This window comes from Pan troglodytes, chromosome 9, assembly GCF_028858775.2.
Source record: "Pan troglodytes isolate AG18354 chromosome 9, NHGRI_mPanTro3-v2.0_pri, whole genome shotgun sequence".
NCBI classification, from domain to species: Eukaryota; Metazoa; Chordata; class Mammalia; order Primates; family Hominidae; genus Pan; species Pan troglodytes.
Genome location: NC_072407.2, coordinates 734916 through 762154, shown reverse-complemented (window position 1 = coordinate 762154; position 27239 = coordinate 734916).

Below are 27239 nucleotides of genomic sequence, written 5' to 3'. Positions count from 1 at the left end.
GTGTAGATATATCCATGTTTACACAGATAGCGTTGTAGATATTTCCATGTTTATACAGATGGCTGTGCCGATATTTCCATGTTTATACAGAGTTCTCTGTAGATATTTCCATGTTTATATAGATGACAGTGCAGATATCTCCAGGTTTATACGGATGGCTGTGTAGATATTTCCATGTTTATACAGATGGCTGTGTAGATATTTCCATGTTTATACAGATGAATTTGTAGGTATTTCCATGTTTATACAGATGGCGGTGTAGATATTTCCATGTTTATAGAGATAGCTGTGTAGATATTTCCATGTTTACAGAGATAGCGGTTTAGATATTTCCATGTTTATACAGATCGCGGTGTAGATATTTCCATGTTTATACAGATCGCGGTGTAGATATTTCCATGTTTATACAGATAGCGGTGTAGATATTTCCATGTTTATTCAGATGACGGTGTAGATATTTCCATGTTTATAGAGATGGCAGTGTAGATATTTCCATGTTTATAGAGATAGCGGTGTAGATATATCAATGTTCATAGAGATAGCAGTGAGGATATTTCCATGTTTATACAGATAGCAGTGTAGATATTTCCACTTTTATAGAGATAGCGGTTTAGATATTTCATATTTATATAGAGAGCGGTGTAGATATTTCCATGTTTATACCGATTGCGGTGTAGATATTTCCATGTTTATACAGATAGCGGTGTGGATATTTCCACGTTTATACAGATGGCGGTGTAGATATTTCCATCTTTCTACAAATGGCAGTGTAGATATTTCCATGTTTATAGAGATGGCGGTGTAGGTATTTCCATGTTTATATAGATGGCAGTGTAGATATTTTCTTGTTTATGAAGATGGCGTTGTAGATACCTCCATGTTTAAAGAGATGGCGGTGTGTATATTTCCATGTTGATGGAGATAGCGGTGTAGATATTTCCATGTTTATAGAGATAGCGGTGTAGATATTTCCATGTTTCTACAGATGACTGTGTAGATATTTCCATGTTTGTACAGATGGCAGTGTAGATATTTCCATGTTTATAGAGATAGAAGTGTAGATATTTTCATGTTTATACATATTGCCGTGGAGATTTGTCCATGTTTATACAGATAGCAATGGAGACATTTCCACGTTAATACACATAGCGGTGTAGATATTTCCAGGTTTATACAGATAGTGTTGTAGATATTTCCATGTTTATACAGATGGCTGTGCCGATATTTCGATGTTTATACAGAGTTCTCGGTAGATATTTCCATGTTTATATAGATGACAGTGCAGATATTTCCAGGTTTATACAGATGGCTTCGTAGATATTTCCATGTTTATACAGATGGCTGAGTAGATATTTCCATGTTTATACAGATGACTTTGTAGCTATTTCCATGTTTATACAGATGGCGGTGTAGATATTTCCACGTATATAGAGATAGCTGTGTAGATATTTCCATGTTTACACAAAAAGCGGTTTAGATATTTCCATGTTTATACAGATCACGGTGTAGATATTTCCATGTTTATACAGATGACGGTGTAGATATTTCCATGTTTATAGAGATGGCGGTGTTGATATTTCCATGTTTATAGAGATAGCGGTGTAGATATATCAATGTTCATAGAGATAGCAGTGAGGATATTTCCATGTTTATACAGATAGCAGTGTAGATATTACCACTTTTATAGAGATAGCGGTTTAGATATTTCATATTTATACAGAGAGCGGTGTAGATATTTCCATGTTTATACAGATAGCAGTGTAGATATTTCCACTTTTATAGAGATAGCGGTTTAGATATTTCATATTTATACAGAGAGCGGTTTAGATATTTCCATGTTTATACAGATTGCGGTGTAGATATTTCCATGTTTATACAGATAGCGGAGTAGATATTTCCACGTTTATACAGATAGCTGTGTAGTTATTTCCATCTTTCTACAAATGGCAGTGTAGATATTTCCATGTTTATAGAGATGGCGGTGTAGATATTTCCATGTTTATATAGATGGCAGTGTAGATATTTTCTTGTTTATGTAGATTTCGTTGAAGATACCTCAATGTTTGAGAGATGGCGGTGTGTATATTTCCATGTTGATGGAGATAGCGGTGTAGAAATTTCCATGTTTATAGAGATAGCGGTGTAGTTATTTCCATGTTTATAGAGATAGCGGTGTAGATATTTCCATGTTTCTACAGATGACTGTGTAGATATTTCCATGTTTGTACAGATGGCAGTGTAGATATTTCCATGTTTATAGAGATAGAAGTGTAGATATTTCCATGTTTACACAGATAGCGGTTTAGATATTTCCATGTTTATACAGATCGCGTTGTAGATATTTCCATGTTTATACAGATCGCGGTGTAGATATTTCCATGTTTATACAGATAGCGGTGTAGATATTTCCATGTTTATATAGATGACGGTGTAGATATTTCCATGTTTATAGAGATGGCGGTGTAGATATTTCCATGTTTATAGAGATAGCTGTGTAGATATTTCCATGTTTACACAGATAGCGGTTTAGATATTTCCATGTTTATACAGATCGCGGTGTAGATATTTCCATGTTTATACAGATCGCGGTGTAGATATTTCCATGTTTATACAAATAGCGGTGTAGATATTTCCATGTTTATATAGATGACGGTGTAGATATTTCCATGTTTATAGAGATGGCGGTGTAGATATTTCCATGTTTATAGAGATAGCGGTGTAGATATATCAATGTTTATAGAGATAGCAGTGAGGGTATTTCCATGTTTATACAGATAGCAGTGTAGATATTTCCACTTTTATAGAGATAGCGGTTTAGATATTTCATATTTATACAGAGAACGGTGTAGATATTTCCATGTTTATACAGATTGCGGTGTAGATATTTCCATGTTTATACAGATAGCGGTGTAGATATTTCCACGTTTATACAGATGGCGGTGTAGATATTTCCATCTTTCTACAAATGGCAGTGTAGATATTTCCATGTTTATAGAGATGGCGGTGTAGATACTTCCATGTTTATATAGATGGCAGTGTAGATATTTTCTTGTTTATGTAGATGGCGTTGTAGATACCTCCATGTTTAAAGAGATGGCGGTGTGTATATTTCCATGTTGATGGAGATAGCGGTGTAGATATTTCCATGTTTATAGAGATAGCGGTGTAGTTATTTCCATGTTTATAGAGATAGCGGTGTAGATATTTCCATGTTTCTACAGATGACTGTGTAGATATTTCCATGTTGGTACAGATGGCAGTGTAGATATTTCCATGTTTATAGAGATAGAAGTGTAGATATTTTCATGTTTATACATATTGCGGTGGAGATTTGTCCATGTATATACAGATAGCAATGGAGATATTTCCACGTTAATACACATAGCGGTGTAGATATATCCATGTTTACACAGATAGCGTTGTAGATATTTCCATGTTTATACAGATGGCTCTGCCGATATTTCCATGTTTATACAGCGTTCTCTGTAGATATTTCCATGTTTATATAGATGACAGTGCAGATATTTCCAGGTTTATACAGATGGCTGTGTAGATATTTCCATGTTTATACAGATGGCTGTGTAGATATTTCCATGTTTATACAGATGACTTTGTAGGTATTTCCATGTTTATACAGATGGCGGTGTAGATATTTCCATGTTTATAGAGATAGCTGTGTAGATATTTCCATGTTTACACAGATAGCGGTTTAGATATTTCCATGTTTATACAGATCGCGGTGTAGATATTTCCATGTTTATACAGATCGCGGTGAAGATATTTCCATGTTTATAGAGACAGCGGTGTAGATATTTAAATGTTTATACAGATGACGGTGTAGATATTTCCATGTTTATAGAGATGGCGGTGTAGATATTTCCATGTTTATAGAGATAGCGGTGTAGATATATCAATGTTCATAGAGATAGCAGTGAGGATATTTCCATGTTTATACAGATAGCAGTGTAGATATTTCCACTTTTATAGAGATAGCGGTTTCAATATTTCATATTTATACAGAGAGCGGTGTAGATATTTCCATGTTTATACAGATCGCGGTGTAGATATTTCCATGTTTATACAGATCGCGGTGTAGATATTTCCATGTTTATACAGATCGCGGTGTAGATATTTCCATGTTTATACAGATGACGGTGTAGATATTTCCATGTTTATAGAGATGGCGGTGTAGATATTTCCATGTTTATAGAGATAGCGGTGTAGATATATCAATGTTCATAGAGGTAGCAGTGAGGATATTTCCATGTTTATACACATAGCAGTGTAGATATTTCCACTTTTATAGAGATAGCGGTTTAGATATTTCATATTTATACAGAGAGCGGTGTAGATATTTCCATGTTTGTACAGATTGCCGTGTAGATATTTCCATGTTTATACAGATAGCGGTGTAGATATTTCCATGTTTATAGAGATAGCGGTGTAGTTATTTCCATGTTTATAGAGATAGCGGTGTAGATATTTCCATGTTTCTACAGATGACTGTGTAGATATTTCCATGTTTGTACAGATGGCAGTGTAGATATTTTCATGTTTATAGAGATAGACGTGTAGATATTTTCATGTTTATACATATTACGGTGGAGATTTGTCCATGTTTATACAGATAGCAATGGAGATATTTCCACGTTAATACACATAGCGGTGTAGATATTTCCATGTTTATACAGATAGCGTTGTAGATATTTCCATGTTTATACAGATGGCTGTGCCGATATTTCCATGTTTATACAGAGTTCTCTGTAGATATTTCTATGTTTATATAGATGACAGTGCAGATATTTCCCGGTTTATACAGATGGCTGTGTAGATATTTCCATGTTTATACAGATGGCTGTGTAGATATATCCATGTTTATACAGATGACTTTGTAGGTATTTCCATGTTTATACAGATGGCGGTGTAGATATTTCCATGTTTATAGAGATAGCTGTGTAGATATTTCCATGTTTACACAGATAGCGGTTTAGATATTTCCATGTTTATACAGATCACGGTTTAGATATTTCCATGTTTATACAGATCGCGGTGTAGATATTTCCATGTTTATACAGATAGCGGTGTAGATATTTCCATGTTTATACAGATGACGGTGTAGATATTTCCATGTTTATAGAGATGGCGGTGTAGATATTTCCATGTTTATACAGATAGCGGTGTGGATATTTCCACGTTTATACAGATGGCGGTGTAGATATTTCCATCTTTCTACAAATGGCAGTGTAGATATTTCCATGTTTATAGAGATGGCGGTGTAGGTATTTCCATGTTTATATAGATGGCAGTGTAGATATTTTCTTGTTTATGAAGATGGCGTTGTAGATACTTCCATGTTTAAAGAGATGGCGGTGTGTATATTTCCATGTTGATGGAGATAGCGGTGTAGATATTTCCATGTTTATAGAGATAGCGGTGTAGATATTTCCATGTTTCTACAGATGACTGTGTAGATATTTCCATGTTTGTACAGATGGCAGTGTAGATATTTCCATGTTTATAGAGATAGAAGTGTAGATATTTTCATGTTTATACATATTGCGGTGGAGATTTGTCCATGTTTATACAGATAGCAATGGAGATATTTCCACGTTAATACACATAGCGGTGTAGATATTTCCAGGTTTATACAGATAGTGTTGTAGTTATTTCCATGTTTATACAGATGGCTGTGCCGATATTTCCATGTTTATACAGAGTTCTCGGTAGATATTTCCATGTTTATATAGATGACAGTGCAGATATTTCCAGGTTTATACAGATGGCTTTGTAGATGTTTCCATGTTTATACAGATGGCTGAGTAGATATTTCCATGTTTATACAGATGACTTTGTGGCTATTTCCATGTTTATACAGATGGCGGTGTAGATATTTCCACGTTTATAGAGATAGCTGTGTAGATATTTCCATGTTTACACAGAAAGCGGTTTAGATATTTCCATGTTTATACAGATAGCGGTGTAGATATTTCCATGTTTATACAGATGACGGTGTAGATATTTCCATGTTTATAGAGATGGCGGTGTAGATATTTCCATGTTTATAGAGATAGCGGTGTAGATATATCAATGTTCATAGAGATAGCAGTGAGGATATTTCCATGTTTATACAGATAGCAGTGTAGATATTTCCACTTTTATAGAGATAGCGGTTTAGATATTTCATATTTATACAGAGAGCGGTGTAGATATTTCCATGTTTATACAGATTGCGGTGTAGATTTTTCAGGTTTATACAGATAGCGGTGTAGATATTTCCACGTTTATACAGATAGCGGTGTAGTTATTTCCATCTTTCTACAAATGGCAGTGTAGATATTTCCATGTTTATAGAGATGGCGGTGTAGATATTTCCATGTTTATATAGATGGCAGTGTATATATTTTCTTGTTTATGTAGATTGCGTTGTAAATACCTCCATGTTTAAGAGATGGCGGTGTGTATATTTCCATGTTGATGGAGATAGCGGTGTAGATATTTCCATGTTTATAGAGATAGCGGTGTAGTTATTTCCATGTTTATAGAGATAGCGGTGTAGATATTTCCATGTTTCTACAGATGACTGTGTAGATATTTCCATGTTTGTACAGATGGCAGTGTAGATATTTCTATGTTTATAGAGATAGAAGTCTAGATATTTTCATGTTTATACATATTGCGGTGGAGATTTGTCCATGTTTATACAGATAGCAATGGAGATATTTCCACATTAATACACATAGCGGTGTAGATATTTCCATGTTTATACAGATAGCGTTGTAGATATTTCCATGTTTATACAGATGGCTGTGGCGATATTTCCATGTTTATACAGAGTTCTCTGTAGATATTTCCATGTTTACATAGATGACAGTGCAGATATTTCCAGGTTTATACAGATGGCAGTGTAGATATTTCCATGTTTATACAGATGGCTGTGTAGATATTTCCATGTTTATACAGATGACTTTGTAGGTATTTCCATGTTTATACAGATGGCGGTGTAGATATTTCCATGTTTATAGAGATAGCTGTGTAGATATTTCCATGTTTACACAGATAGCGGTTTAGATATTTCCATGTTTATACAGATCGCGGTGTAGATATTTCCATGTTGTTACAGATCACGGTGTAGATATTTCCATGTTTATACAGATAGCGGTGTAGATATTTCCATGTTTATATAGATGACGGTGTAGTTATTTCCATGTTTCTAGAGATGGCGGTGTAGATATTTCCATGTTTATAGAGATAGCGGTGTAGTTATTTCCATGTTTATAGAGATAGCGGTGTAGATATTTCCATGTTTCTACAGATGACTCTGTAGATATTTCCATGTTTGTACAGATGGCAGTGTAGATATTTCCATGTTTATAGAGATAGAAGTGTAGATATTTTCATGTTTATACATATTGCGGTGGAGATTTGTCCACGTTCATACAGATAGCAATGGAGATATTTCCACGTTAATACACATAGCGGTGTAGATATATCCACGTTTATACAGATAGCGTTGTAGATATTTCCATGTTTATACAGATGGCTGTGCGATATTTCCATGTTTATACAGAGTTCTATGTAGATATTTCCATGTTTATATAGATGACAGTGCAGATATTTCCAGGTTTATACAGAAGGCTGTGTAGATATTTCCATGTTTATACAGATGGCTGTGTAGATATTTCCATGTTTATACATTTGACTTTGTAGGTATTTCCATGTTTATACAGATGGCGGTGTAGATATTTCCATGTTTATAGAAATAGCTGTGTAGATATTTCCATGTTTACACAGATAGCGGTTTAGATATTTCCATGTTTATAGAGATGGCGGTGTAGATATTTCCATGTTTATAGAGATAGCGGTGTAGATATATCAATGTTCATAGAGATAGCAGTGAGGATATTTCCATGTTTATACAGATGGCGGTGTAGATATTTCCATGTTTATAGAAATAGCTGTGTAGATATTTCCATGTTTACACAGATAGCGGTTTAGATATTTCCATGTTTATAGAAATGGCGGTGTAGATATTTCCATGTTTATAGAGATAGCGGTGTAGATATATCAATGTTCATAGAGATAGCAGTGAGGATATTTCCATGTTTATACAGATAGCAGTGTAGATATTTCCACTTTTATAGAGATAGCGGTTTAGATATTTCATATTTATACAGAGAGCGGTGTAGATATTTCCATGTTTATACAGATTGCGGTGTAGATATTTCCATGTTTAAACAGATAGCGGTGTAGATATTTCCACGTTCATACAGATGGCGGTGTAGATATTTCCATCTTTCTACAAATGGCAGTGTAGATATTTCCATGTTTATAGAGATGGCGTTGTAGGTATTTCCATGTTTATATAGATGGCAGTGTAGATATTTTCTTGTTTATGTAGATGGCGTTGTAGATACCTCCATGTTTAAAGAGATGGCGGTGTGTATATTTCCATGTTGATGGAGATAGCGGTGTAGATATTTCCATGTTTATAGAGATAGCGGTGTAGATATTTCCATGTTTCTACAGATGACTGTGTAGATATTTCCATGTATGTACAGATGGCAATGTAGATATTTCCATGTTTATAGAGATAGAAGTGTAGATATTTTCATGTTTATACATATTGCGGTGGAGATTTGTCCAGGTTTATACAGATAGCAATGGAGATATTTCCACGTTAATACACATAGCGGTGTAGATATTTCCAGGTTTATACAGATAGCGTTGTAGATATTTCCATGTTTATACAGATGGCTGTGCCGATATTTCCATGTTTATACAGAGTTCTCGGTAGATATTTCCATGTTTATATAGATGACAGTGCAGATATTTCCAGGTTTATACAGATGGCTTTGTAGATATATCCATGTTTATACAGATGGCTGAGTAGATATTTCCATGTTTATACAGATGACTTTGTAGGTATTTCCATGTTTATACAGATGGCGGTGTAGATATTTCCATGATTATAGAGATAGCTGTGTAGATATTTCCATGTTTACACAGATAGGGGTTTAGATATTTCCATGTTTATACAGATAGGGGTGTAGATATTTCCATGTTTATACAGATCGCGGTGTAGATATTTCCATGTTTATACAGATAGCGGTGTAGATATTTCCATGTTTATACAGATGACGGTGTAGATATTTCCATGTTTCTAGAGATGGCGGTGTAGATATTTCCATGTTTATAGAGATAGCGGTGTAGATATATCAATGTTCATAGAGATAGCAGTGAGGATATTTCCATGTTTATACAGATAGCAGTGTAGATATTTCCACTTTTATAGAGATAGCGGTTTAGATATTTCATATTTATACAGAGAGCGGTGAAGATATTTCCAGGTTTATACAGATCGCGGTGTAGATATTTCCATGTTTATACAGATCGCGGTGTAGATATTTCCATGTTTATACAGATCGCGGTGTAGATATTTCCATGTTTATACAGATGACGGTGTAGATATTTCCATGTTTATAGAGATGGCGGTGTAGATATTTCCATGTTTATAGAGATAGCGGTGTAGATATATCAATGTTCATAGAGATAGCAGTGAGGATATTTCCATGTTTATACAGATAGCAGTGTAGATATTTCCACTTTTATAGAGAGAGCGGTTTAGATATTTCATATTTATACAGAGAGCGGGGTAGATATTTCCATGTTTGTACAGATTGCGGTGTAGATATTTCCATGTTTATACAGATAGCGGTGTAGATATTTCCACGTTTATACAGATGGCGGTGTAGATATTTCCATCTTTCTACAAATGGCTGTGTAGATATTTCCATGTTTATAGAGATGGCGGTGTAGTTATTTCCATGTTTATATAGATGGCAGTGTAGATATTTTCTTTTTTATGTAGATGGCGTTGTAGATACCTCCATGTTTAAAGAGATGGCGGTGTTTATATTTCCATGTTGATGGAGATAGTGGTGTAGATATTTCCATGTTTATAGAGATAGTGCTGTAGTTATTTCCATGTTTATAGAGATAGCGGTGTAGATATTTCCATGTTTCTACAGATGACTGTGTAGATATTTCCATGTTTGTACAGATGGCAGTGTAGATATTTCCATGTTTATAGAGATAGAAGTGTAGATATTTTCATGTTTATACATATTGTGGTGGAGATTTGTCCATGTTTATACAGATAGCAATGGAGATATTTCCACGTTAATACACATAGCGGTGTAGATATTTCCATGTTTATACAGATAGCGTTGTAGATATTTCCATGTTTATTCAGATGGCTGTGCCGATATTTCCATGTTTATACAGAGTTCTCTGTAGATATTTCCATGTTTATAAGGATGACAGTGCAGATATTTCCAGGTTTATACAGATGGCTGTGTAGATATTTTCATGTTTATACAGATGGCTGTGTAGATATTTCCATGTTTATACAGATGAATTTGTAGGTATTTCCATGTTTATACAGATGGCGGTGTAGATATTTCCATGTTTATAGAGATAGCTGTGTAGATATTTCCATGTTTACACATATAGCGGTTTAGATATTTCCATGTTTATACAGATCGGGGTGTAGATATTTCCATGTTTGTACAGATCGCGGTGTAGATATTTCCATGTTTATACAGATAGCGGTGTAGATATTTCCATGTTTATACAGATATCGGTGTTGATATTTCCATGTTTATAGAGACGGCGGTGTAGATATTTCCATGTTTATAGAGATAGCGGTGTAGATATATCAATGTTCATAGAGATAGCAGTGAGGATATTTCCATGTTTATACAGATAGCAGTGTAGATATTTCCACTTTTATAGAGATAGCGGTTTAGATATTTCATATTTATACAGAGAGCGGTGAAGATATTTCCATGTTTATACAGATCGCGGTGTAGATATTTCCATGTTTATACAGATCGCGGTGTAGATATTTCCATGTTTATACAGATAGCGGTGTAGATATTTCCATGTTTATACAGATGACGGTGTAGATATTTCCATGTTTATAGAGATGGCGGTGTAGATATTTCCATGTTTATAGAGATAGCGGTGTAGATATATCAATGTTCATAGAGATAGTAGTGAGGATATTTCCATGTTTATACAGATAGCAGTGTAGATATTTCCACTTTTATAGAGATAGTGGTTTAGATATTTCATATTTATACATAGAGCGGTGTAGATATTTCCATGTTTATACAGATTGCGGAGTAGATATTTCCATGTTTATACAGATAGCGGTGTAGATATTTCCCCGTTTATACAGATGGCGGTGTAGATATTTCCATCTTTCTACAAATGGCAGTGTAGGTATTTCCATGTTTATAGAGATGGCGGTGTAGATATTTCCATGTTTATATAGATGGCAGTGTAGATATTTTCTTGTTTATGCAGATGGCGTTGTAGATACCTCAATGTTTAAAGAGATGGCGGTGTGTATATTTCCATGTTGATGGAGATAGCGGTGTAGGTATGTCCATGTTTATAGAGATAGCGGTGTAGTTATTTCCATGTTTATAGAGATAGCGGTGTAGATATTTCCATGTTTCTACAGATGACTGTGTAGATATTTCCATGTTTGTACAGATGACAGTGTAGATATTTCCATGTTTATAGAGATAGAAGTGTAGATATTTTCATGTTTATACATATTGCGGTGGAGATTTGTCCATGTTTATACAGATAGCAATGGAGATATTTCCACGTTAATACACATAGCGGTGTAGAAATTTCCATGTTTATACAGATAGCGTTGTAGATATTTCCATGTTTATACAGATGGCTGTGCCGATATTTCCATGTTTATGCAGAGTTCTCTGTAGATATTTCCATGTTTATACAGATGACAGTGCAGATATTTCCAGGTTTATACAGATGGCTGTGTAGATATTTCCATGTTTATACAGATGGCTGTGTAGATATTTCCATGTTTATACAGATGACTTTGTAGGTATTTCCATGTTTATACAGATGGCGGTGTAGATATTTCCATGTTTATAGAGATAGCTGTGTAGATATTTCAATGTTTACACAGATAGCGGTTTAGATATTTCCATGTTTATACAGATCGCGGTGTAGATATTTTCATGTTTATACAGATAGCGGTGTAGATATTTCCATGTTTATACAGATGACGGTGTAGATATTTCCATGTTTATAGAGATGGCGGTGAAGATATTTCCATGTTTATAGAGATAGCGGTGTAGATATATCAATGTGCATAGAGATAGCAGTGAGGATATTTCCATGTTTATACAGATAGCAGTGTAGATATTTCCACTTTTATAGAGATAGCGGTTTAGATATTTCATATTTATACAGAGAGCGCTGTAGAGATTTCCATGTTTATACAGATTGCGGTGTAGGTATTTCCATGTTTATACAGATAGCGGTGTAGATATTTCCACGTTTATACAGATGGCGGTGTAGATATTTCCATCTTTCTACAAATGGCAGTGTAGATATTTCCATGTTTATAGAGATGGCGGTGTAGATATTTCCATGTTTATGGAGATGGCAGTGTAGATATTTTCTTGTTCATGTAGATGGCGTTGTAGTTACCTCCATGTTTAAAGAGATGGCGGTGTGTATATTTCCATGTTGATGGAGATAGCGGTGTAGATATTTCCATGTTTATAGAGATAGCGGTGTAGTTATTTCCATGTTTATAGAGATAGCGGTGTAGATAATTCCATGTTTCTACAGATGACTGTGTAGATATTTCCATGTTTGTACAGATGGCAGTGTAGATATTTCCATGTTTATAGAGATAGAAGTGTAGATATTTTCATGTTTATACATATTGCGGTGGAGATTTGTCCATGTTTATACAGATAGCAATGGAGATATTTCCACGTTAATACACATAGCGGTGTAGATATATCCATGTTTACACAGATAGCGTTGTAGATATTTCCATGTTTATACAGATGGCTGTGCCGATATTTCCATGTTTATACAGAGTTCTCTGTAGATATTTCCATGTTTATATAGATGACAGTGCAGATATTTCCAGGTTTATACAGATGGCTGTGTAGATATTTCCATGTTTATACAGATGGCTGTGTAGATATTTCCATGTTTATACAGATGACTTTGTAGGTATTTCCATGTTTATACAGATGGCGGTGTAGATATTTCCATGTTTATAGAGATAGCTGTGTAGATATTTCCATGTTTACACAGATAGCGGTTTAGATATTTCCATGTTTATACACATCGCGGTGTAGATATTTCCATGTTTATACAGATCGCGGTGTAGATATTTCCATGTTTATACAGATAGCGGTGTAGATATTTCCATGTTTATACAGATGACGGTGTAGATATTTCCATGTTTATAGAGATGGCGGTGTAGATATTTCCATGTTTATAGAGATAGCGGTGTAGATATATCAATGTTCATAGAGATAGCAGTGAGGATATTTCCATGTTTATACAGATAGCAGTGTAGATATTTCCACTTTTATAGAGATAGCGGTTTAGATATTTCATATTTATACAGAGAGCGGTGTAGATATTTCCATGTTTATACAGATTGCGGTGTAGATATTTCCATGTTTATACAGATAGCGGTGTGGATATTTCCACGTTTATACAGATGGCGGTGTAGATATTTCCATCTTTCTACAAATGGCAGTGTAGATATTTCCATGTTTATAGAGATGGCGGTGTAGGTATTTCCATGTTTATATAGATGGCAGTGTAGATATTTTCTTGTTTATGAAGATGGCGTTGTAGATACCTCCATGTTTAAAGAGATGGCGGTGTGTATATTTCCATGTTGATGGAGATAGCGGTGTAGATATTTCCATGTTTATAGAGATAGCGGTGTAGATATTTCCATGTTTCTACAGATGACTGTGCAGATATTTCCATGTTTGTGCAGATGGCAGTGTAGATATTTCCATGTTTATAGAGATAGAAGTGTAGATATTTTCATGTTTATACATATTGCGGTGGAGATTTGTCCATGTTTATACAGATAGCAATGGAGATATTTACACATTAATACACATAGCTGTGCAGATATTTCCAGGTTTATACAGATAGCGTTGTAGATATTTCCATGTTTATACAGATGGCTGTGCCGATATTTCCATGTTTATACAGAGTTCTCGGTAGATATTTCCATGTTTATATAGATGACAGTGCAGATATTTCCAGGTTTATACAGATGGCTTTGTAGATATTTCCATGTTTATACAGATGGCTGAGTAGATATTTCCATGTTTATACAGATGACTTAGTAGCTATTTCCATGTTTATACAGATGGCGGTGTAGATATTTCCACGTTTATAGAGATAGCTGTGTTGATATTTCCATGTTTACACAGAAAGCGGTTTAGATATTTCCATCTTTATACAGATCGCGGTGTAGATATTTCCATGTTTATACAGATGACGGTGTAGATATTTCCATGTTTATAGAGATGGCGGTGTAGATATTTCCATATTTATAGAGATAGTGGTGTAGATATATCAATGTTCATAGAGATAGCAGTGAGGATATTTCCATGTTTATACAGATAGCAGTGTAGATATTTCCACTTTTATAGAGATAGCGGTTTAGATATTTCATATTTATACAGAGAGCGGTGTAGATATTTCCATGTTTATACAGATTGCGGTGTAGATTTTTCAGGTTTATACAGATAGCGGTGTAGATATTTCCACGTTTATACAGATAGCGGTGTAGTTATTTCCATCTTTCTACAAATGGCAGTGTAGATATTTCCATGTTTATAGAGATGGCGGTGTAGATATTTCCATGTTTATATAGATGGCAGTGTATATATTTTCTTGTTTATGTAGATTGCGTTGTAAATACCTCCATGTTTTAGAGATGGCGGTGTGTATATTTCCATGTTGATGGAGATAGCGGTGTAGATATTTCCATGTTTATAGAGATAGCGGTGTAGTTATTTCCATGTTTATAGAGATAGCAGTGTAGATATTTCCATGTTTCTACAGATGACTGTGTAGATATTTCCATGTTTGTACAGATGGCAGTGTAGATATTTCCATGTTTATAGAGATAGAAGTCTAGATATTTTCATGTTTATACATATTGTGGTGGAGATTTGTCCATGTTTATACAGATAGCAATGGAGATATTTCCACGTTAATACACATAGCGGTGTAGATATTTCCATGTTTATACAGATAGCGTTGTAGATATTTCCATGTTTATACAGATGGCTGTGCCGATATTTCCATGTTTATACAGAGTTCTCTGTAGATATTTCTATGTTTATATAGATGACAGTGCAGATATTTCCAGGTTTATACAGATGGCTGTGTAGATATTTCCATGTTTATACAGATGGCTGTGTAGATATTTCCATGTTTACACAGATAGCGGTTTAGATATTTCCATGTTTATACAGATCGCGGTGTAGATATTTCCATGTTCATACAGATCGCGGTGTAGATATTTCCATGTTTATACAGATAGCGGTGTAGATATTTCCATGTTTATATAGATGACGGTGTAGATATTTCCATGTTTCTAGAGATGGCGGTGTAGATATTTCCATGTTTATAGAGATAGCGGTGTAGATATATCAATGTTCATAGAGATAGCAGTGAGGATATTTCCATGTTTATACAGATAGCAGTGTAGATATTTCCACTTTTATAGAGATAGTTGTTTAGATATTTCATATTTATACAGAGAACGGTGTAGATATTTCCATGTTTATACAGATTGCGGTGTAGATATTTCCATGTTTATACAGATAGCAGTGTAGATATTTCCACGTTTATACAGATGGCGGTGTAGATATTTCCATCTTTCTACAAATGGCAGTGTAGATATTTCCATGTTTATAGAGATGGCGGTGTAGATACTTCCATGTTTATATAGATGGCAGTGTAGATATTTTCTTGTTTATGTAGATGGCGTTGTAGATACCTGCATGTTTAAAGAGATGGCGGTGTGTATATTTCCATGTTGATGGAGATAGCGGTGTAGATATTTCCATGTTTATAGAGATAGTGGTGTAGTTATTTCCATGTTTATAGAGATAGCGGTGTGGATATTTCCATGTTTCTACAGATGACTGTGTAGATATTTCCATGTTTGTACAGATGGCAGTGTAGATATTTCCATGTTTATAGAGATAGAAGTGTAGATATTTTCATGTTTATACATATTGCGGTGGAGATTTGTCCATGTTTATACAGATAGCAATGGAGATATTTCCACGTTAATACACATAGCGGTGTAGATATATCCACGTTTATACAGATAGCGTTGTAGATATTTCCATGTTTATACAGATGGCTGTGCCGATCTTTCCATGTTTATACAGAGTTCTCTGTAGATATTTCCATGTTTATATAAATGACAGTGCAGATATTTCCAGGTTTATACAGAAGGCTGTGTAGATATTTCCATGTTTATACAGATGGCTGTGTAGATATTTCCATGTTTATACATTTGACTTTGTAGGTATTTCCATGTTTATACAGATGGCGGTGTAGATATTTCCATGTTTATAGAAATAGCTGTGTAGATATTTCCATGTTTACACAGATAGCGGTTTAGATATTTCCATGTTTATAGAGATGGCGGTGTAGGTATTTCCATGTTTATAGAGATAGCGGTGTAGATATATCAATGTTCATAGAGATAGCAGTGAGGATATTTCCATGTTTATACAGATGGCGGTGTAGATATTTCCATGTTTATAGAAATAGCTGTGTAGATATTTCCATGTTTACACAGATAGCGGTTTAGATATTTCCATGTTTATAGAGATGGCGGTGTAGATATTTCCATGTTTATAGAGATAGCGGTGTAGATATATCAATGTTCATAGAGATAGCAGTGAGGATATTTCCATGTTTATACAGATAGCAGTGTAGATATTTCCACTTTTATAGAGATAGCGGTTTAGATATTTCATATTTATACAGAGAGCGGTGTAGATATTTCCATGTTTATACAGATTGCGGTGTAGATATTTCCATGTTTAAACAGATAGCGGTGTAGATATTTCCACGTTCATACAGATGGCGGTGTAGATATTTCCATCTTTCTACAAATGGCAGTGTAGATATTTCCATGTTTATAGAGATGGCGGTGTAGGTATTTCCATGTTTATATAGATGGCAGTGTAGGTATTTTCTTGTTTATGTAGATGGCGTTGTAGATACCTCCATGTTTAAAGAGATGGCGGTGTGTATATTTCCATGTTGATGGAGATAGCGGTGTAGTTATTTCCATGTTTATATAGATCGCGGTGTAGATATTTCCATGTTTATACAGATAGCGGTGTAGATATTTCCATGTTTATACAGATGACGGTGTAGATATTTCCATGTTTCTAGAGATGGCGGTGTAGATATTTCCATGTTTATAGAGATAGCGGTGTAGATATATCAATGTTCATAGAGATAGCAGTGAGGATATTCCCATGTTTATACAGATAGCAGTGTAGATATTTCCACTTTTATAGAGATAGCGGTTTAGATATTTCATATTTATACAGAGAGCGGTGAAGATATTTCCAGGTTTATACATATCGCGGTGTAGATATTTCCATGTTTATACAGATCGCGGTGTAGATATTTCCATGTTTATACAGATCGCGGTGTAGATATTTCCATATTTATACAGATGACGGTGTAGATATTTCCATGTTTATAGAGATGGCGGTGTAGATATTTCCATGTTTATATAGATGGCAGTGTAGATATTTTCTTGTTTATGTAGATTGCGTTGTAAATACCTCCATGTTTAAGAGATGGCGGTGTGTATATTTCCATGTTGATGGAGATAGCGGTGTAGATATTTCCATGTTTATAGAGATAGCGGTGTAGTTATTTCCATGTTTATAGAGATAGCGGTGTAGATATTTCCATGTTTCTACAGATGACTGTGTAGATATTTCCATGTTTGTACAGATGGCAGTGTAGATATTTCCATGTTTATAGAGATAGAAGTCTAGATATTTTCATGTTTATACATATTGCGGTGGAGATTTGTCCATGTTTATACAGATAGCAATGGAGATATTTCCACATTAATACACATTGCGGTGTAGATATTTCCATGTTTATACAGATAGCGTTGTAGATATTTCCATGTTTATACAGATGGCTGTGCCGATATTTCCATGTTTATACAGAGTTCTCTGTAGATATTTCTATGTTTATATAGATGACAGTGCAGATATTTCCAGGTTTATACAGATGGCTGTGTAGATATTTCCATGTTTATACAGATGGCTGTGTAGATATTTCCATGTTTATACAGATGACTTTGTAGGTATTTCCATGTTTATACAGATGGCGGTGTAGATATTTCCATGTTTATAGAGATAGCTGTGTAGATATTTCCATGTTTACACAGATATCGGTTTAGATATTTCCATGTTTATACAGATCGCGGTGTAGATATTTCCATGTTTATACAGATCGCGGTGTAGATATTTCCATGTTTATACAGATAGCGGTGTAGATATTTCCATGTTTATACAGATCGCGGTGTAGATATTTCCATGTTTATACAGATGACGGTGTAGATATTTCCATGTTTATAGAGATAGCGGTGTAGATATATCAATGTTCATAGAGATAGCAGTGAGGATATTTCCATGTTTATACAGATAGCAGTGTAGATATTTCCACTTTTATAGAGATAGTGGTTTACATATTTCATATTTATACAGGGAACGGTGTAGATATTTCCATGTTTATACAGATCGCGGTGTAGATATTTCCATGTTTATACAGATAGCGGTGTAGATATTTCCACGTTTATACAGATGACGGTGTAGATATTTCCATGTTTCTAGAGATGGCGGTGTAGATATTTCCATGTTTATAGAGATAGCGGTGTAGATATATCAATGTTCATAGAGATAGCAGTGAGGATATTTCCATGTTTATACAGATAGCAGTGTAGATATTTCCACTTTTATAGAGATAGCGGTTTAGATATTTCATATTTATACAGAGAGCGGTGAAGATATTTCTAGGTTTATACAGATCGCGGTGTAGATATTTCCATGTTTATACAGATCGCGGTGTAGATATTTCCATGTTTATACAGATCGCGGTGTAGATATTTCCATATTTATACAGATGACGGTGTAGATATTTCCATGTTTATAGAGATGGCGGTGTAGATATTTCCATGTTTATATAGATGGCAGTGTAGATATTTTCTTGTTTATGTAGATTGCGTTGTAAATACCTCCATGTTTAAGAGATGGCGGTGTGTATATTTCCATGTTGATGGAGATAGCGGTGTAGATATTTCCATGTTTATAGAGATAGCGGTGTAGTTATTTCCATGTTTATAGAGATAGCGGTGTAGATATTTCCATGTTTCTACAGATGACTGTGTAGATATTTCCATGTTTTTACAGATGGCAGTGTAGATATTTCCATGTTTATAGAGATAGAAGTCTAGATATTTTCATGTTTATACATAGTGCGGTGGAGATTTGTCCATGTTTATACAGATAGCAATGGAGATATTTCCAAATTAATACACATTGCGGTGTAGATATTTCCATGTTTATACAGATAGCGTTGTAGATATTTCCATGTTTATACAGATGGCTGTGCCGATATTTCCATGTTTATACAGAGTTCTCTGTAGATATTTCTATGTTTATATAGATGACAGTGCAGATATTTCCAGGTTTATACAGATGGCTGTGTAGATATTTCCATGTTTATACAGATGGCTGTGTAGATATTTCCATGTTTATACAGATGACTTTGTAGGTATTTCCATGTTTATACAGATGGCGGTGTAGATATTTCCATGTTTATAGAGATAGCTGTGTAGATATTTCCATGTTTACACAGATATCGGCTTAGATATTTCCATGTTTATACAGATCGCGGTGTAGATATTTCCATGTTTATACAGATCGCGGTGTAGATATTTCCATGTTTATACAGATAGCGGTGTAGATATTTCCATGTTTATACAGATCGCGGTGTAGATATTTCCATGTTTATACAGATGACGGTGTAGATATTTCCATGTTTATAGAGATAGCGGTGTAGATATATCAATGTTCATAGAGATAGCAGTGAGGATATTTCCATGTTTATGCAGATAGCAGTGTAGATATTTCCACTTTTATAGAGATAGTGGTTTACATATTTCATATTTATACAGGGAACGGTGTAGATATTTCCATGTTTATACAGATTGCGGTGTAGATATTTCCATGTTTATACAGATAGCGGTGTAGATATTTCCACGTTTATACAGATGGCGGTGTAGATATTTCCATCTTTCTACAAATGGCAGTGTAGATATTTCCATGTTTATAGAGATGGCGGTGTAGATACTTCCATGTTTATATAGATGGCAGTGTAGATATTTTCTTGTTTTTGTAGATGGCGTTGTAGATACCTGCATGTTTAAGGAGATGGCGGTGTGTATATTTCCATGTTGATGGAGATAGCGGTGTAGATATTTCCATGTTTATAGAGATAGCGGTGTAGTTATTTCCATGTTTATAGAGATAGCGGTGTAGATATTTCCATGTTTCTACAGATGACTGTGTAGATATTTCCATGTTTGTACAGATGGCAGTGTAGGTATTTCCATGTTTATAGAGATAGAAGTGTAGATATTTTGATGTTTATACATATTGCGGTGGAGATTTGTCCATGTTTATACAGATAGCAATGGAGATATTTCCACGTTAATACACATAGCGGTGTAGTTATATCCACGTTTATACAGATAGCGTTGTAGGTATTTCCATGTTTATACAGATGGCTGTGCCGATATTTCCATGTTTATACAGAGTTCTCTGTAGATATTTCCATGTTTATATAGATGACAGTGCAGATATTTCCAGGTTTATACAGAAGGCTGTGTAGATATTTCCATGTTTATACAGATGGCTGTGTAGATATTTCCATGTTTATACATTTGACATTGTAGGTATTTCCATGTTTATACAGATCGCGGTGTAGATATTTCCATGTTTATACAGATCGCGGTGTAGATATTTCCATGTTTATACAGATAGCGGTGTAGATATTTCCATGTTTATACAGATCGCGGTGTAGATATTTCCATGTTTATACAGATGACGGTGTAGATATTTCCATGTTTATAGAGATAGCGGTGTAGATATATCAATGTTCATAGAGATAGCAGTGAGGATATTTCCATGTTTATACAGATAGCAGTGTAGATATTTCCACTTTTATAGAGATAGTGGTTTACATATTTCATATTTATACAGGGAACGGTGTAGATATTTCCATGTTTATACAGATCGCGGTGTAGATATTTCCATGTTTATACAGATAGCGGTGTAGATATTTCCACGTTTATACAGATGACGGTGTAGATATTTCCATGTTTCTAGAGATGGCGGTGTAGATATTTCCATGTTTATAGAGATAGCGGTGTAGATATATCAATGTTCATAGAGATAGCAGTGAGGATATTTCCATGTTTATACAGATAGCAGTGTAGATATTTCCACTTTTATAGAGATAGCGGTTTAGATATTTCATATTTATACAGAGAGCCGTGAAGATATTTCCAGGTTTATACAGATCGCGGTGTAGATATTTCCATGTTTATACAGATCGCGGTGTAGATATTTCCATGTTTATACAGATCGCGGTGTAGATATTTCCATATTTATACAGATGACGGTGTAGATATTTCCATGTTTATAGAGATGGCGGTGTAGATATTTCCATGTTTATATAGATGGCAGTGTAGATATTTTCTTGTTTATGTAGATTGCGTTGTAAATACCTCCATGTTTAAGAGATGGCGGTGTGTATATTTCCATGTTGATGGAGATAGCGGTGTAGATATTTCCATGTTTATAGAGATAGCGGTGTAGTTATTTCCATGTTTATAGAGATAGCGGTGTAGATATTTCCATGTTTCTACAGATGACTGTGTAGATATTTCCATGTTTGTACAGATGGCAGTGTAGATATTTCCATGTTTATAGAGATAGAAGTCTAGATATTTTCATGTTTATACATATTGCGGTGGAGATTTGTCCATGTTTATACAGATAGCAATGGAGATATTTCCACATTAATACACATTGCGGTGTAGATATTTCCATGTTTATACAGATAGCGTTGTAGATATTTCCATGTTTATACAGATGGCTGTGCCGATATTTCCATGTTTATACAGAGTTCTCTGTAGATATTTCTATGTTTATATAGATGACAGTGCAGATATTTCCAGGTTTATACAGATGGCTGTGTAGATATTTCCATGTTTATACAGATGGCTGTGTAGATATTTCCATGTTTATACAGATGACTTTGTAGGTATTTCCATGTTTATACAGATGGCGGTGTAGATATTTCCATGTTTATAGAGATAGCTGTGTAGATATTTCCATGTTTACACAGATATCGGTTTAGATATTTCCATGTTTATACAGATCGCGGTGTAGATATTTCCATGTTTATACAGATCGCGGTGTAGATATTTCCATGTTTATACAGATAGCGGTGTAGATATTTCCATGTTTATACAGATCGCGGTGTAGATATTTCCATGTTTATACAGATGACGGTGTAGATATTTCCATGTTTATAGAGATAGCGGTGTAGATATATCAATGTTCATAGAGATAGCAGTGAGGATATTTCCATGTTTATACAGATAGCAGTGTAGATATTTCCACTTTTATAGAGATAGTGGTTTACATATTTCATATTTATACAGGGAACGGTGTAGATATTTCCATGTTTATACAGATTGCGGTGTAGATATTTCCATGTTTATACAGATAGCGGTGTAGATATTTCCACGTTTATACAGATGGCGGTGTAGATATTTCCATCTTTCTACAAATGGCAGTGTAGATATTTCCATGTTTATAGAGATGGCGGTGTAGATACTTCCATGTTTATATAGATGGCAGTGTAGATATTTTCTTGTTTTTGTAGATGGCGTTGTAGATACCTGCATGTTTAAGGAGATGGCGGTGTGTATATTTCCATGTTGATGGAGATAGCGGTGTAGATATTTCCATGTTTATAGAGATAGCGGTGTAGTTATTTCCATGTTTATAGAGATAGCGGTGTAGATATTTCCATGTTTCTACAGATGACTGTGTAGATATTTCCATGTTTGTACAGATGGCAGTGTAGGTATTTCCATGTTTATAGAGATAGAAGTGTAGATATTTTCATGTTTATACATATTGCGGTGGAGATTTGTCCATGTTTATACAGATAGCAATGGAGATATTTCCACGTTAATACACATAGCGGTGTAGTTATATCCACGTTTATACAGATAGCGTTGTAGGTATTTCCATGTTTATACAGATGGCTGTGCCGATATTTCCATGTTTATACAGAGTTCTCTGTAGATATTTCCATGTTTATATAGATGACAGTGCAGATATTTCCAGGTTTATACAGAAGGCTGTGTAGATATTTCCATGTTTATACAGATGGCTGTGTAGATATTTCCATGTTTATACATTTGACTTTGTAGGTATTTCCATGTTTATACAGATGGCGGTGTAGATATTTCCATGTTTATAGAAATAGCTGTGTAGATATTTCCATGTTTACACAGATAGCGGTTTAGATATTTCCATGTTTATAGAGATGGCGGTGTAGATATTTCCATGTTTATAGAGATAGCGGTGTAGATATATCAATGTTCATAGAGATAGCAGTGAGGATATTTCCATGTTTATACAGATAGCAGTGTAGATATTTCCACTTTTATAGAGATAGCGGTTTAGATATTTCATATTTATACAGAGAGCGGTGTAGATATTTCCATGTTTATACAGATTGCGGTGTAGATATTTCCATGTTTATACAGATAGCGGTGTAGGTATTTCCACGTTTATACAGATGGCGGTGTAGATGTTTCCATCTTTCTACAAATGGCAGTGTAGATATTTCCATGTTTATAGAGATGGCGGTGTAGATATTTCCATGTTTATATAGATGGCAGTGTAGATATTTTCTTGTTTATGTAGATGGAGTTGTAGATAACTCCATGTTTAAAGAGATGGCGGTGTTTATATTTCCATGTTGATGGAGATAGCGGTGTAGATATTTCCATGTTTATAGAGATAGCGGTGTAGATATTTCCATGTTTCTACAGATGACTGTGTAGATATTTCCATGTTTCTACAGATGGCAGTGTAGATATTTCCATGTTTATAGAGATAGAAGTGTAGATATTTTCATGTTTATTCATATTGCGTTGGAGATTTGTCCATGTTTATACAGATAGCAATGGAGATATTTCCACGTTAATACACATAGCGGTGTAGATATTTCCATGTTTATACAGATAGGGTTGTAGATATTTCCATGTTTATACAGATGGCTGTGCCGATATTTCCATGTTTATACAGAGTTCTCTGTAGATATTTCCATGTTTATATAGATGACAGTGCAGATATTTCCAGGTTTATACAGATGGCTGTGTAGATATTTCCATGTTTATACAGATGACTTTGTAGGTATATCCATGTTTATACAGATGGCGGTGTAGATATTTCCATGTTTATAGAGATAGCTGTGTAGATATTTCCATGTTTACACAGATAGCGGTTTAGATATTTCCATGTTTATACAGATTGCGGTGTAGATATTTCCATGTTTATACAGATCGCGGTGTAGATATTTCCATGTTTATACAGATAGCGGTGTAGATACTTCCATGTTTATACAGATGACGGTGTAGATATTTCCATGTTTATAGAGATGGCGGTGTAGATATTTCCATGTTTATAGAGATGGCGGTGTAGATATTTCCATGTTTATAGAGATAGAGGTGTAGATATATCAATGTTCATAGAGATAGCAGTGAGGATATTTCCATGTTTATACAGATAGCAGTGTAGATATTTCCACTTTTATAGAGATAGCGGTTTAGATATTTCATATTTATACAGAGAGCTGTGTAGATACTTCCATGTTTATACAGATTGCGGTGTAGATGTTTCCACGTTTATACAGATGGCGGTGTAGATCTTTCCATCTTTCTACAAATGGCAGTGTAGATATTTCCATGTTTATAGAGATGGCGGTGTAGATATTTCCATGTTTATATAGATGGCAGTGTAGATATTTTCTTGTTTATGTAGATGGAGTTGTAGATACCTCCATGTTTGAAGAGATGGCGGTGTGTATATTTCCATGTTGATGGAGATAGCGGTGTAGATATTTCCATGTTTATAGAGATAGCGGTGTAGTTATTTCCATGTTTATAGAGATAGCGGTGTAGATATTTCCATGTTTCTACAGATGAATGTTAGATATTTCCATGTTTGTACAGATGGCAGTGTAGATATCTCCATGTTTATAGAGATAGAAGTCCAGATATTTTCATGTTTATACATATTGCGGTGGAGATTTGTCCATGTTTATACAGATAGCAATGGAGATATTTCCACGTTAATACACATAGCGGTGTAGATATTTCCATGTTTATACAGATGACGGTGTAGATATTTCCATGTTTATAGAGATAGCTGTGTAGATATTTCCATTTTTACACAGATAGCGGTTTAGATATTTCCATGTTTATACAGATCGCGGTGTAGATATTTCCATGTTTATACAGATCGCGGTGTAGATATTTCCATGTTTATACAGATAGCGGTGTAGATATTTCCATGTTTATACAGATGACGGTGTAGATATTTCCATGTTTATAGAGATGGCGGTGTAGATACATCCATGTTTATAGAGATGGCGGTGTAGATATTTCCATGTTTATAGAGATAGCGGTGTAGATATATCAATGTTCATAGAGATAGCAGTGAGGATATTTCCATGTTTATACAGATAGCAGTGGAGATATTTCCACTTTTATAGAGATAGCGGTTTAGATATTTCATATTTATACAGATCGCGGTGTAGATATTTCCATGTTTATACAGATAGCGGTGTAGATATTTCCATGTTTATACAGATAGCGTTGTACATATTTCCATGTTTATACAGATGGCTGTGCCGTTATTTCCATGTTTATACAGAGTTCTCTGTAGATATTTCCATGTTTATATAGATGACAGTGCAGATATTTCCAGGTTTATACAGATGGCTGTGTAGATATTTCCATGTTTATACAGATGGCTGTGTAGATATTTCCATGTTTATACAGATGACTTTGTAGGTATTTCCATGTTTATACAGATGGCGGTGTAGATATTTCCATGTTTATAGAGATAGCTGTGTAGATATTTCCATGTTTACACAGATAGCGGTTTAGATATTTCCATGTTTATACAGATCGCGGTGTAGATATTTCCATGTTTATACAGATCGCGGTGTAGATATTTCCATGTTTATACAGATAGCGGTGTAGATATTTCCATGTTTATACAGATGACGGTGTAGATATTTCCATGTTTATAGAGATGGCGGTGTAGATATTTCCATGTTTATAGAGATAGTGGGGTAGTTATATCAATGTTCATAGAGATAGCAGTGAGGACATTTCCATGTTTATACAGATAGCAGTGGAGATATTTCCACTTTTATAGAGATAGCGGTTTAGATATTTCATATTTATACAGAGAGCGGTGTAGATATTTCCATGTTTATACAGATTGCGGTGTAGATATTTCCATGTTTATACAGATAGCGGTGTAGGTATTTCCACGTTTATACAGATGGCGGTGTAGATCTTTCCATCTTTCTACAAATGGCAGTGTAGATATTTCCATGTTTATAGAGATGGCGGTGTAGATATTTCCATGTTTATATAGATGGCAGTGTAGATATTTTCTTGTTTATGTAGATGGCGTTGTAGATAGCTCCATGTTTAAAGAGATGGCGGTGTGTATATTTCCATGTTGATGGAGATAGCTGTGTAGATATTTCCATGTTTATAGAGATAGCAGTGTAGTTATTTCCATGTTTATAGAGATAGCGGTGTAGATATTTCCATGTTTCTACAGATGACTGTGTAGATATTTCCATGTTTCTACTGATGGCAGTGTAGATATTTCCATGTTTATAGAGATAGAAGTGTAGGTATTTTCATGTTTATACATATTGCGGTGGAGATTTGTCCATGTTTATACAGATAGCAATGGAGATATTTCCACGGTAATACACATAGCGGTGTAGATATTTCCATGTTTATACAGATAGCGTTGTAGATATTTCCATGTTTATACAGATGGCTGTGCCAATATTTCCATGTTTATACAGAGTTCTCTGTAGATATTTCCATGTTCATATAGATGACAGTGCAGATATTTCCAGGTTTGTACAGATGGCTGTGTAGATATTTC